The sequence below is a fragment of the Macaca nemestrina genome, chromosome 14 (genome assembly GCF_043159975.1).
Source record: "Macaca nemestrina isolate mMacNem1 chromosome 14, mMacNem.hap1, whole genome shotgun sequence".
Taxonomy (NCBI): domain Eukaryota; kingdom Metazoa; phylum Chordata; class Mammalia; order Primates; family Cercopithecidae; genus Macaca; species Macaca nemestrina.
In genome coordinates, this window is record NC_092138.1 from 43946423 (window position 1) to 43958888 (window position 12466).

Consider the following 12466-nt stretch of genomic DNA (forward strand, 5'->3'; position numbering starts at 1 on the left):
AGACAACATGAAAAAGAAATGAACCATCTGCATAAAATAATAATGTTATTTAAAATAAATAAGGTAGTAAATGAGAGGCTACCAAATCAAGTCTGTGGGATGAGTTTTGTAGCTGAAATCTGACATTTTTACTTCAGGCCACAAATCCAGAGTCAGTCCTGAGACAAGGAAAGAGTTTGGGCTCTGTTCCCAGAGGACAAGGAGAAGGCAGAGAAGATGATTGCCAACTGAAAGCTAAAAAGATCACAATTTCTCAACCTCTGTTTTTGCCCTGGGATAAACAGTGTTGAGGAGAGGAAAGTGTCCAGGTTATTTATAACTGTATGAGTGTCATGTAGAATAAGACAACTATTAAGGCCAGATTGGGGCAGCATCTAGCCTGCCAGATACTTAAGATCCCAGCCCAAAGCTTTGATGTATTTATTTCTAAGGATCTCCGTGTAGAGAATGACAGCAATCCTTACTTTAACAGGTTTTACCTAAAAAGTAAAGGACTGATGATGGGTGACGGAGTGTGTCCTGGAGGAGGAAGAAAGGAGAGAGAGACCAAGTAAGCTCTGCCTTTACTTGAAAGCTTTGTACAATCCTTTGTACAATACCCTCTCAATTTCTCCATTTTCTTCACAAATGGAGCTATCCTGGCTCACAGGGAGAAGATATATGGTGTTTTCCTTGATGGTTTAAATGACATATAAATGATAAAAAGAGGTGCACGGGTAAAGTCACAGGGACATAAAGAATGTTCTATAAATTTCTATCAGAGGACATGCTTCGAAATTGTTTATAGAGCCATGTGCTACATTGAAATTATTACAGCTTATAACAACGGAGTTAAGCCACTCAGGCACTGCTCTAAGGAATGTAAATTGATAAGATCTAAGCCAATATTTACCAACAGCCTTAGACATTGATATAAGATTTAACTTAGTAATTCTACAGTAGGAATGTATTTATTCCTGTAGCAAAATTTCATTGAACTTCTATTTGGTGACTTCATGCCAGGCAGTATGCTAAGGACTGGGGTCAGTGAAAAGAACTAGACAAGAATCACCTAATCAGATTAGGCACAGAGTTACATGCAATGATGTTTCACTGTATCTCTCTTTATAATATAAAAGCTTCAAAACTATCTAAATATTCATGAGCAAAGTAGATATTTAAAATTTTATGGTATAGCCAAAGTATGGCATATTATATACTCATTACAAGGTGGAAGACTGGACAAAGTGGCTCATGCCTGTAATCCCAGCACGATAAGGCCCAGGCGGGTGGATCAAGTCACCTGAGGTCAGGAGTTCGAGACCAGCCTGGCCAACATGGCGAATCCCTGTCTCTACTAAAAATACAAAAATTAGCCAGCCATGGTGGCGTGCACCTGTAATACCAGCTACTGGGGAGGTTAGGGCAGGAAGAGTTGCTTGAACCAGGGAGGTGGAGGTTGCAGTGAGCCAGGATCGTGCCACTGTACTCCAGCCTGGGTGACAGGGCAAGACTCTGTCACAAAAAAAAAAAAAAAAGGAAATTGAAGGATATGGTAAAATGCCATTAGATTATAAAGACAAAAAAACTTACAAAATAGCATATATCATATAAGCTCAATTTACTGCAAAAATATGTTCATAGAAACAGAATGCACTGAAATGTGGAAAAAAATACACAGAAAAACAGGCTAGCATATATACAGTCAAATATTAACAGAAGTTATCTTTTTGTGATGGGATTACAGGTGATTTTTATTTTCTTCTTCATATTTGACAGTTTGTTTTTTTAAATTCCCCACAAGTAACTATTACTTTTACTGTAAAAATTGTAAAACACATATTTTTGGGAAAACTGCTGCCTGTAGCTCCACAGAATATTATAAATACTTTCCAAAGCTGGGTTAACAATATTGAATCCTGTTATGTGTCCAACATTACACTGCAAGAAGAAAAGTTTCATATTAGTTTAGGTACTGGATGTTGCAAAACTGTAAAATGAAATGCTTAAATGTAACATTTGCAATTTAGTTGGTTACAGGCAAAACAATGTCTTTTGAAAACACAGTGAAGAAAAAAAGAGTATCTAAATATCTGTGTCTAAGGACTCCTCTAGATGAAAAATTTTATGATTGTGTGGCAAATGTGAACAAGTCCTTCCCACACACTCCAAGTTAACAAAAAGCTCTGAATGTTATGACAAGACATATGGATGTAATCCCACTACAGTAGTTTGATGATGATGCCAGATGATTCAAAAAATAATTAGCTGCCATGTTAAGAAAGTATCTCCTTATATATATATTTACATTTATCACACTCTAAAATAACACTGGAAAAAATGGCAAGCTACATTAAGAGGAGATAAGATGTCATCTTCAATTAGATTTCTCAACCATTTTTTAAAAATTTATGAAATCAGTTCCTTTTCAAACGAGAAAGTATGGTGATCTTCATGTTAAATAAATGAAATTCTTACTTTATTGAGTTATTTAATCTTAATTACACGAGCATATTATTGTATTCCTCAGTAAAGTAAAATATTTTCTAATAGTTTAAGTGTCTCTTGCCATATATTTTAACCCAAGCACAGTTAAGTAGCATGTTCCTACAAGTCTCTATTTTATCACTTCTCTATAAAAAAGGTCTTGAGGCTACACCTACACCCAATGCAAAGTTAAAGCTCAAACCTCTTTGAAGCTCACAAACACCTTCCAGAGACACTGAAAAAAATCCTTTGAATAATGAAGAACAGTGCTAAAACAATGAATATGGAATAAATGAAAACTACTTCTTAAAAACACTTCAAAATGCTTTTGCCCACTAAGCAATTTCATTTCAACAGACAGACAATGATAAAGTGTCTTGAGTAATGTGTGTAAACCTAATTTGAAAGAGAGAAAAAACATCAAACAATTATGCAGGACTTGGAGCATATTTTAGTCGCTTATTAAACATTGGCATAGGTAAATAGCTGCTATTCACCATGCCTCTCGGGAAAACCTCTTGGCTATGGAGGCTTATTAGTGTTAAGCATCTGAGAGCCATGGGCTATAAAATAAAATCAATACCATAACCTTAACTGTAAAAGTCAGAAAGATACTGGAAGAGTTCTAATTTAACAAGATTACAGATGAGTTTTCAGAGGAGAACATTTGGGGAAAAGCCATGCATTTAAAAACATTTATGCTACAAGACATCGCAAGGATTTTGTTGTTACTAATGCTGTTATTATCCACGCTGGTAACGGTTAGGGTTGATTTAACTGATGTGTTACTTTAGTGGATTTACAGGAAAGTCCTATAAATGATCTGGAACTTACTTCAAATAAAATCATTAAACTGAGGTAGTAAACTAATTGCTCGAGAACAATTATGATTTGATGTGATTTAGTGTGGTAGAAAAAGAATTACAAAAATTTTAAGGTCATCAGTTCAGCAGTTCAATGCAAATATGATTACTTTGCACAATATTCTGTTTCTCTTAATGGAAAAGTAGTCAAAATTGGTATAAATTGTAGTGTTTAAGTTCAACCTAAATCTATATATTTTTTTCCTCCAACAAATGTAAATGAAGAAAAAAAGAACATTCTGTCAATGAAATTACTATGATGGCATATTTATTATCCTAATGGTTTTAGAAATCATGTGAAATTCATCAGTAACAAAACCTCTATTTAGTAATGGACCAATTACATTTGTGAGATAATGTCAATGAAACCGAATATTGTCACAGGATAATGGTCTCCCATTGCTACATCCCTAGTCATTTAGAGAAAATAAATGTTGCCGTCTGGCTGAGTCATTTGTTTTCAAAGTAGGAGACACTGATTCCATAACAAGGTTCTGTTATAATAATTCAATCTCTATCAATCATTTGTTGCACCAGAATGGTGCAGGACAGGACATGCATTTGTGAGAACTGCGCATTCCTCAGGTGTAAAGCAAAATATATGGGCCTCCAAGCACATAAGTAGCCCAATTATTGTTATTCAATGAGAGTGTTTAAAATGAACACTTAAAAAATAATTTAAGAAACAGAAAACTTTCTGAATTTTCCAAAAGATCCATGTTAATGACGGCTTTGAAAAGACTCAAGTACTGAAGATCTTCAAATTCTTTGACTCCAATAGATTCAAAATCTAAAATGTTAGAACACAAAGAAACCTTAGTATACAACTTTGTTATTTTACAGATGGGAAGACTCAAGATTTACTGAAGTTAAGTGATTTGTCTAAGACCACGCCAATATTTAGAGTTTCCTAATCACAATTACAGTGCGCTAGGCATAAGGCAAAAAGACTAGAACAGAACTAAAAGAAAACATATATTTGATAATAAATATATACTTAATTTTTATATTTTGACAAATATAGCTCATTTTAAACTGGCCATATATCACACACTTCTACTAAAGACATTCTGGAACTTAGGATTATTTATTAATATCTTATTAAATGGAAAAGTGATTTTTAACCTGATTTTAGTGCAAGGACTACATGCATGAATCTCCGAGGAGTCTATGAGCCCCTATGAAGTTATGTGCATTTAATGTATTGAAGTTTCATGCATTAAAAAATATTGTAATAGAGGTTTTATAATTAGTTTGCAAAATCATAAACATAGTATCTCAATGACTTATTTGGGACACAGTATTATATAGTAATAATGAGCATGGGTTTCTTCAGCTAGACAGACAGGGGCTCCCATTCTACCTCTGCTACTTATGATCTGCATGATCTATGTCAAGTTTGTTAAGCATTGTAATGATCAGTTTAGTAAGCTGTAAAATCGGGTTTCTATCAGGTTTAAAAGAAAAATAGATACAAACTTAGCCATGCACCTGACAGAAAGGGCTCAATAAATAAATGACAACCACAAATGGCAATAGAATCTTGTTTTCCTTGTTTCATTTACATGTGCTTTTTGAAGACAGTTTTTAAATTTACATGCTTTCTTCAATAAATAAATGATATAGAAAAAGCAGGAGAGTCACCAGTATAGTCTAAAAAGAAGGTGAAAATACAAACATAATCTATGGACTAAATTTGAGTCCTGATTCAAACAAGACAACCTTTAAGATATTCTAGGGAATTTAAACATGGATTTTATGTTAGATTACATTAAGAAATTAATATTATATTTGTTAAATTGATAATAGTACTGTGATTATGTAAAAAAAAAAAAAAGTTCATTGTTCAAAACACTTAGATCTATTTACAAGCAAAATGCCAGATATCTGGGATTTGCTTTAAAATACTTTTAAAAACCGGAAGACAGTAAATGCGATAAGACTGGCAAAGTGTTAGTAACTGTTGAAGCTGGGTGATGGTACATTGAGGTTCACTTTACAATTGTACTTTCAATATTCTCCAGATCAAAAGACTTCTTAAAATTGTGCATTCATTTCAAACCAATTCTTCCCCACATTTATTCTTCAAAAGCATTCATATCTTCAGTTTATTTTAGTACAAAAAATTTTAATCCTGGCACTAATAATAATAGTTGATTTATGTGTGTGTGTGTGTGTGTGTGTGTGTGTGTGTAAAATTTTACCATCTCAAAATTTTGTTTTGAGAATTCTTTCAGAACCCTGAAAACTCACAAATTCATCTCTATTTTCTCATTCTAGTTCTGTTAGGTCTAACAGTGTCTTCCTTAAGCTTCCCAAGAAAAGTGTCCCTCTACCAAGACTTGTGAAGCAGTGTTTAAAATCTCCTAGGCCATTTGTAAGTTTACATACTGATTCCCTAGGCAGGCTTAGGAACAGAAAAAGAAAAAAAATCCCTTGAACAAAGATCTAGGCTCTGCCATTCATTACTTGGGACAGGACAGCCTCTCTGATCCTTGGACTACTTAGCTGTGAAACAGGAGCTTGAATTATGTCTCACTAATGATTCTAATAATTTGTGATCTGTACCTGAAAAATCAATTGCTTATTTTATATGACATTGGAAGTCTTATAACTGAAATGACACGGGCTTTCCAAACTACGTCATAATAAGCTTAAACATGAACTCAATATGTAAAAAGATTTCAAATAAAACCTTTTCTCATGCAGAGAAACTTTGTATGGCACACTATGATATTATCTCCCACGGGTTTCCCACTTCCCTATTTTAAGCTGTGTTCCATCAAGCTAGAAACCCAGTATTAAATAGAAAGTTGTTATTTTTTTCAAACTAATTATCTATTGTGGTTTTTCTGCAAAATGCTGTATTTTCAAATCTTTAAGCCTCCAGAGCACAGAAATATGAGCACGACTTTTCCATATTAATCAGTACCAGCCCTGCTAACATGTATACAAGTTTACCCCATCCAAAATGCTATTCTTGATTAGAACATATGAAGGGGGAACAAACATTCGCCAATTAGGAGGCAACGTGGGGAATTCTGATGAAAGCCTTCACCAACAATTTATTGTTTTCCTTTCCATTTTGAAGAAGCTCATGTTGTGATTTTTCAATCACAGCAGCGTAGTTGAAGACGCATTCCTCTTCAGGGTGGAAGCATCCTTGAAGTTTGCTTTCCAATGTCAGGGTAGACCTGGAAATTCACTTAGAGTTCTTTACTTTCAATATTTTCCATAAAAAGAAGCTAAACAAAGAAACTTAAAAATTGGGCTTGAACATCAAATCTAAACCAGCTCTCCTTCACATTCATCCATGAAAAGCATTTGTAGCTCTCTTTTTTTCTGGTTCAAAACTTTGATATTTGAATATTTGCTATTTCATCCTTGTGATACAAACTACATGAATGTAAGGAATTGTTGGTGTTCTATTTGGTCCCCAAATGGAACTTAAAAAGTTCTTCCAGTATGATTACTAAGCTGTCTGCACTGCCATTTTCTAGGACTTCATTTAATGTTAATGATTCCCAGATAGCAGTTATTCAACCATTTATGGAAGCTGCTTATTCACTCAGCTCCCACAGCTCTAGAGAAATCTTGAGATTATATCATTTGTCAGACTGTGGTTTGGGCTAGAGCACTGTGTTCCAAAGTTTGAGCCTAGGATTAATGCTCCCTATGGATTCTTTGATAGAAATAAAAGGTTCTGAAGTCACAAACTTAATAAACATGTTCAGTCAAGAGCCACTCCTGGATGTTCACAGCACACAGTAGTATATTAAATATTCTGCACATTCATTTATGAATGAAAATAGCTGAAATTTTCATTACAAGAAAATTTTCCAAATTTAGCTGAACACTCTTTTGTATGTCGCATATCTTTTCACATTCCTAAACTCACAGTAGGAAATGTTGGGGGGCCTGGTGTGGTGGCTCACGCCTGTAATCCCATCACTTTGGGAGGTCCAGATAGGAGTTCCAGAACAGCGTGGGCAACATAGTGAGACCCCAGCTCTACACAAAATGTAAAAATTAGCTGGGCATGGTGGCAAGTGCCTGTAGTCCCAGCTACTTGGGAGGCTAAGGTGGGAGGATCACTTGAACCTGGGAGGTCAAGGCTATGGTGAGCCATGATCGTGCCACTGCACTCCAGCCTGGGCAACAGAGGGAGAAAAAACAGAAATGCTGGCCTCGGATTCTGGTTCTGTCAGTATGCTATCACACTCTTATTTACTGTTATTTATTTCCTGATTGAGCAGATAATGCTAAATTGCCATTTTTACTCTCTAGCCCCCAGTGTTCCCTTGGGCCCTTTGGCTTAATGCATTTGATATTTAACACTATATCCTTATAGAACTCTAGAATGTGAAAATCAAAATTTAGCACAACAGTTAAGACTACCTTACTAATGAGAATATTTTCAAAATTATCAAAAATAAATCTCTAGGACTTGGAAAGAAATTAAAACTTCAGAAAGACTTAACTGAGAAGACATTTATATAACAGAACTGGAGATTTTTATAAAAATTCCTATTTTTATTTTTTAGAACCTAAGATACCAGAACACAATGCCTAAATATAGCTTCAGAGTCCAGTTTAATTTTTCAAACTACTTTCCAAATTGTAATAATATGCCAATATACTAGGTAGTAGTAGTTTTTGCCAACATGCCACTTTATTGATTTTATGTAAAGATTTACTGCTCATCGTGCTAAAACTAAGCTAGCTCTAAAGCATGGAGTCGGTCCTCTCATAATCTTATTTATTTTAGTCACCGTTTTTTTCTAAATAGTAAGTTATTTTTCCATTTGGGAGGTCAAGGGCTGGAAACTTAATTTATTTGTGTGCCCAATGCCTGCAAAAATTCCTCCAATATAACAGACATTTGACAAACCGTTCATTGAACCAAATTATCTCAAATCCCATACATGTAGAAATTAATAACATTTTACTGCATAAAGTCTTTTTGAATTTATATTTTATCTAAGATTACAGGTTGTTTAAATACTCATCTGGCTGAAAAGCTGTTCAAATTTCCATTTAGAAATCCCCAGCTTCATACTGCAAATATATTTACCATATCATATTTTTTCTCACTAAATGTCTATTAAATGTTTTAGAAGTTTTACATTCAGACTTAGATAAATTAGTGACTATCAGAATGGCATTGGCAAACTGACCTTATAAAGAACTGTTTTCAATGTTCAAGCATACTATTTATTTGTCTGTTAAATTACTGAGTGACACGGTTCAGCTGTGTCCCCACCCAAATCTCATCTTGTGTTGTAACTCCCACAATTCCCACGTGACATGGGAGGAGCCTTGTGGGAGGAGACTGGGGCTGTGCTGTTCTCATGACAGTGAATGAGTCTCACAAGATCCGATGGTTTTAAAAACAGGAGTTCCCTGCACAAGCTCTCTCTTTGCCTGCCGCCATCCATATAAGACATGACTTGCTCTTCCTTCCACCATGATTGTGAGGCCTCCCCAGTCATGTGGAACTGTAAGTCCAGTAAACCTCTTCCTTTTGTAAATTGCCCAGTCTCAAGTATATCTTTATCAGCAGGGTGAAAATGGACTAACACACTGAGCATTGGAATACAACTGGTTTTAGTCTCATCACAGTAACTTGAATTAGAGGAAAAACTGTGACCTATCTCTTATTTTTCCTCTTATATCAAAAGCTACAAAAGATTGCTCTAAAGAAAAATTTCAAAAAAAGTACATCAACTAGGAATTGAGTCTCTGAATTGACTCAGATGGAAAAAAAATTAAGAAAGACAAGATCTTAATGGAATTTTTTATGGAGGAAGTACTAGAATAAAAGAAATGTTCAACTTGCCTGTTGATAAACTAATCTGGTTCGATTCATTAATCATTAAAATCTTAAATGAAGAAAAACAATATCCAAAAAAGAAAGTTTTTAATAGACAGAGAAGCAGTTAGAAGTTTAAGACCAGGATTTACAGAAGAGACTAAGCAAGGAGAAATATTCTGGAACATAGGAAAGAAAAATAATAGTTGTTGGATACCCCTTTGCTAGTGACTCAGTATTATTTTCCTTTTCATTTCCTTCTGTACGTATAAAATAATACAAAGTAAAAATATAAATATTACATAATATAGATGCTGACAAATTTAATTTTCATCACTATTCATCAGGAGAAGCAAATTATATAGCCCCCTACCAAATGTTTAACACTATTAAATTATGTTTAGTTTTAAAATATTCATGTCTATATTTGCAAAAGTATAAGTTACAATTCTCCTATAATCAGAAAGTTGTAATTTTTTGTTTTGAAGAAATGACACAAGGACATAATTAATTTATCACTGTAATATGCTAAAATAAAAATACTTTTTCATTAAGTTACTAAAATTGCATGAACATATCACTACACAAACCTAGATTTTGTATTAATATTTTGCCTGATTTAAGAACAGAATACATGTAATAATTTGGTCATATTATATCCTTTATTTTTGCCTACTCAGAATAAATCTCAATGGTTTAGGTTGGTATTTCAGATTGAAAGGGAAAGTAAAATGCCACATATTGTCCATAATTTTGTTATCTTTGATTCTCACATTTAATAAATCAATTTTGCTAAGGGCTATGTCAAGAAAAGATTTTAATGCAAATTTAACACTAACAGAATAAGGCATACCCAGGAAATAATTAATAGTAAATTTTACGCATTTCTGCCCATTTTAAACACAAGCATATTTTAATCAACCAATAAATAGCTATTGAGTATCAATTAGTGCAGGGCTTTGTAGGAGGAAATATTATAAATACAAGACATGTCAAAGCTATTACAATGATTGGAGTGGCACTCAATATGTGCTTTAGACAACTCCCTCCATCACAGGCAAGTGTGTCTAAAGAACATTAGAAGATGGACAAGAACAACCATTGGGCATTTTATTTTGCAAATTTTTAAAAAGCAATTTTCTAAGAACAAAAGGACTGCATTGGGCTTAGCAAATTTATAAAGATAGTACTGTATTTCCTGCATTTCTTCATTGTAGTTGAGTCTTCTTCCCACAATGGCTTATTGTGCACATTACAAAGTCTTCAGGGTCTTCAGAATTAAAGTGACAGTGTGTGTGTGTGTGTGTGTGTGTGTGTGTGTGTGTGTTTAAAAAGCACACTTGAGAATGAAATATTCTTCCTTACCCTTAATATAATATGCCTTTACAGACTCTTCCAATAAGTCTAGTCATCTTGACAAAAGAAAATCATCAAGACAATACAATGATTTTACAAAGAAAAAGAATGACAGTTTCCCTTCTACTTTTCAAAAATGTTTTATAATATGATTTGAGATTGGCTTTATTCAATAGGCTTAAAGAGGAATCAATTCTTACAAAGTGACACTCTCTATAATAAAGAACACCTACACTTCTGAATAACACATCCATTCCCACACATTCACAAGGTTATTACCATTAGAATCTTTTCCAGAAGAATTTTCTGACAGGGAAACTATGGCTTTGTTTAGAATAAGCTGACAATGTCAGTAAAACAAGCAATAAAATATTAAGGGTTGAGGGTTTTGTTTTTCGTTTCATTTCTGCAACTCTGGTAAAAGTCTCTATTATATCTTGCCTTCACTAATAAGACTGGTGTTCTGCCTATCAATGGTTCATTTATACAACTATTTATTGTACTCCCACTATGCACCAAGTGTGTGTTAAGTGGTGGTTACAGTAGTAGTCAAAATAGATAAGGTCCCTGCTCTCACAGTGTAGACAGATTTAGACAACTAATCCCATAAATAGCTATATGATTACATATTATGAGTACAATGAAAGAACAGTACTGGGTGTTGACAGAGAAAACTAGAAGACAGAATTTAGATTGAAATTTCTCAATTTAAGCTGGGCTCTGAAGGATGACAAAGAGTTTGCCAGATAAAGAGTTAGAAGAGCATTCCAGAGGTCATAACTTATAGAAAGGTTGTGGGTGTTGAATTCCCAACTTTAAATAAAGCAGTGGGCTCAAGTGCAAGTAAGGGAAAGCAGAATGTCACCTGCCAAGTCTATGGTGGCAGTCACAGGCCAGGCCTGTTGGTCATACGAGAAAATTCCCATTTTTTCCTGAGAGCAGTGGGAAGTGACTAGAAGATCTGAAGTAGGGGAGTCATATGCTGTTATTTACGTTTTATAAAGATGATTTTGCCTACTGCCTGAAAAATAGATTTGGTGGGGTCTCTCATGAGGACAGTCTCAGAGACAAAATTCCCTCTGAGGGGGGTCTCACAGTCAAACTCTCTCCAGTTGAGTTTCAAATCCTTGCATAAAATGACCCTTGTCATCTCCATTATTTTCCTCCATGTGAACCGTGTCCAGCCACATGGCACACACAGCCATTCTCAAATTTGCCTCCCCACCTAACACATGGCTATGCTTTTGTCTCAGTTCCCACTGCCACCCCCTTCAGCCTCTCACTTCTTTATTAGTTAAAATCTCAAGGAGATTTAGGTGAGATTTAGGAATTGAGCTTTGATTCAGTTGTGCTAAAGGAGGTACACTTGACTCAAAGGTCAATGTCTCCATGAAGATTTTTCATTCTTCTTTAAACCCCTTGGCACTCGGGTATTAAAAATTTGAGCACCAAAAAAGGAGCACTGAATAAGGAACTGACTTTGGCCTTAACTGTTAAGGCCCAGAGTTATGTGTCTCCTAAGAGTACTCAACATAGAGTACCCCAACCCTCACCAATACATACCCAAGTCTTGGGCTGAAAACCATTATTCCTTTCTTTTCAATTTTTTTTTTCTTTGAGACAGGGTCTCACTCTGTTACCCAGGCTAGAGTCCAGTGGTGCGATCACACTTACTCCAGCCTCTGCTTCCCAGGCTCAACTGATCCTCCCACCTCAGCCTCCTGAATAGCTGGTACTACAGGCGCACACCACTATGCCTGGCTAATGTTTTGTATTTTTTTGTAGAGATGGGGTCTTGCCACATTGCCCAGGCTAGATTTTTTTAAATGCAGAATTATATTTAAAAGACAATTTAAAAATACATGTTTATGCGGCTGACATAAGATCTTACTTGCACACATGCTTATATACCAACAAAAACAGCCGTTAGCTAATTTTTCTATTTCCATGCTTAATAATCTCCCTCTGA

The 12466-nt window shown here is 34.8% G+C and overlaps 1 protein-coding gene across 27 annotated transcripts in view; it reads right to left on the bottom strand.

The window, feature by feature from the left end:
* Positions 1-12466, bottom strand: part of LOC105489095 (nuclear factor I B) — a 240750-nt gene that overhangs the window by 51007 nt on the left and 177277 nt on the right. The gene's annotated exons all lie outside the window — the stretch shown is intronic.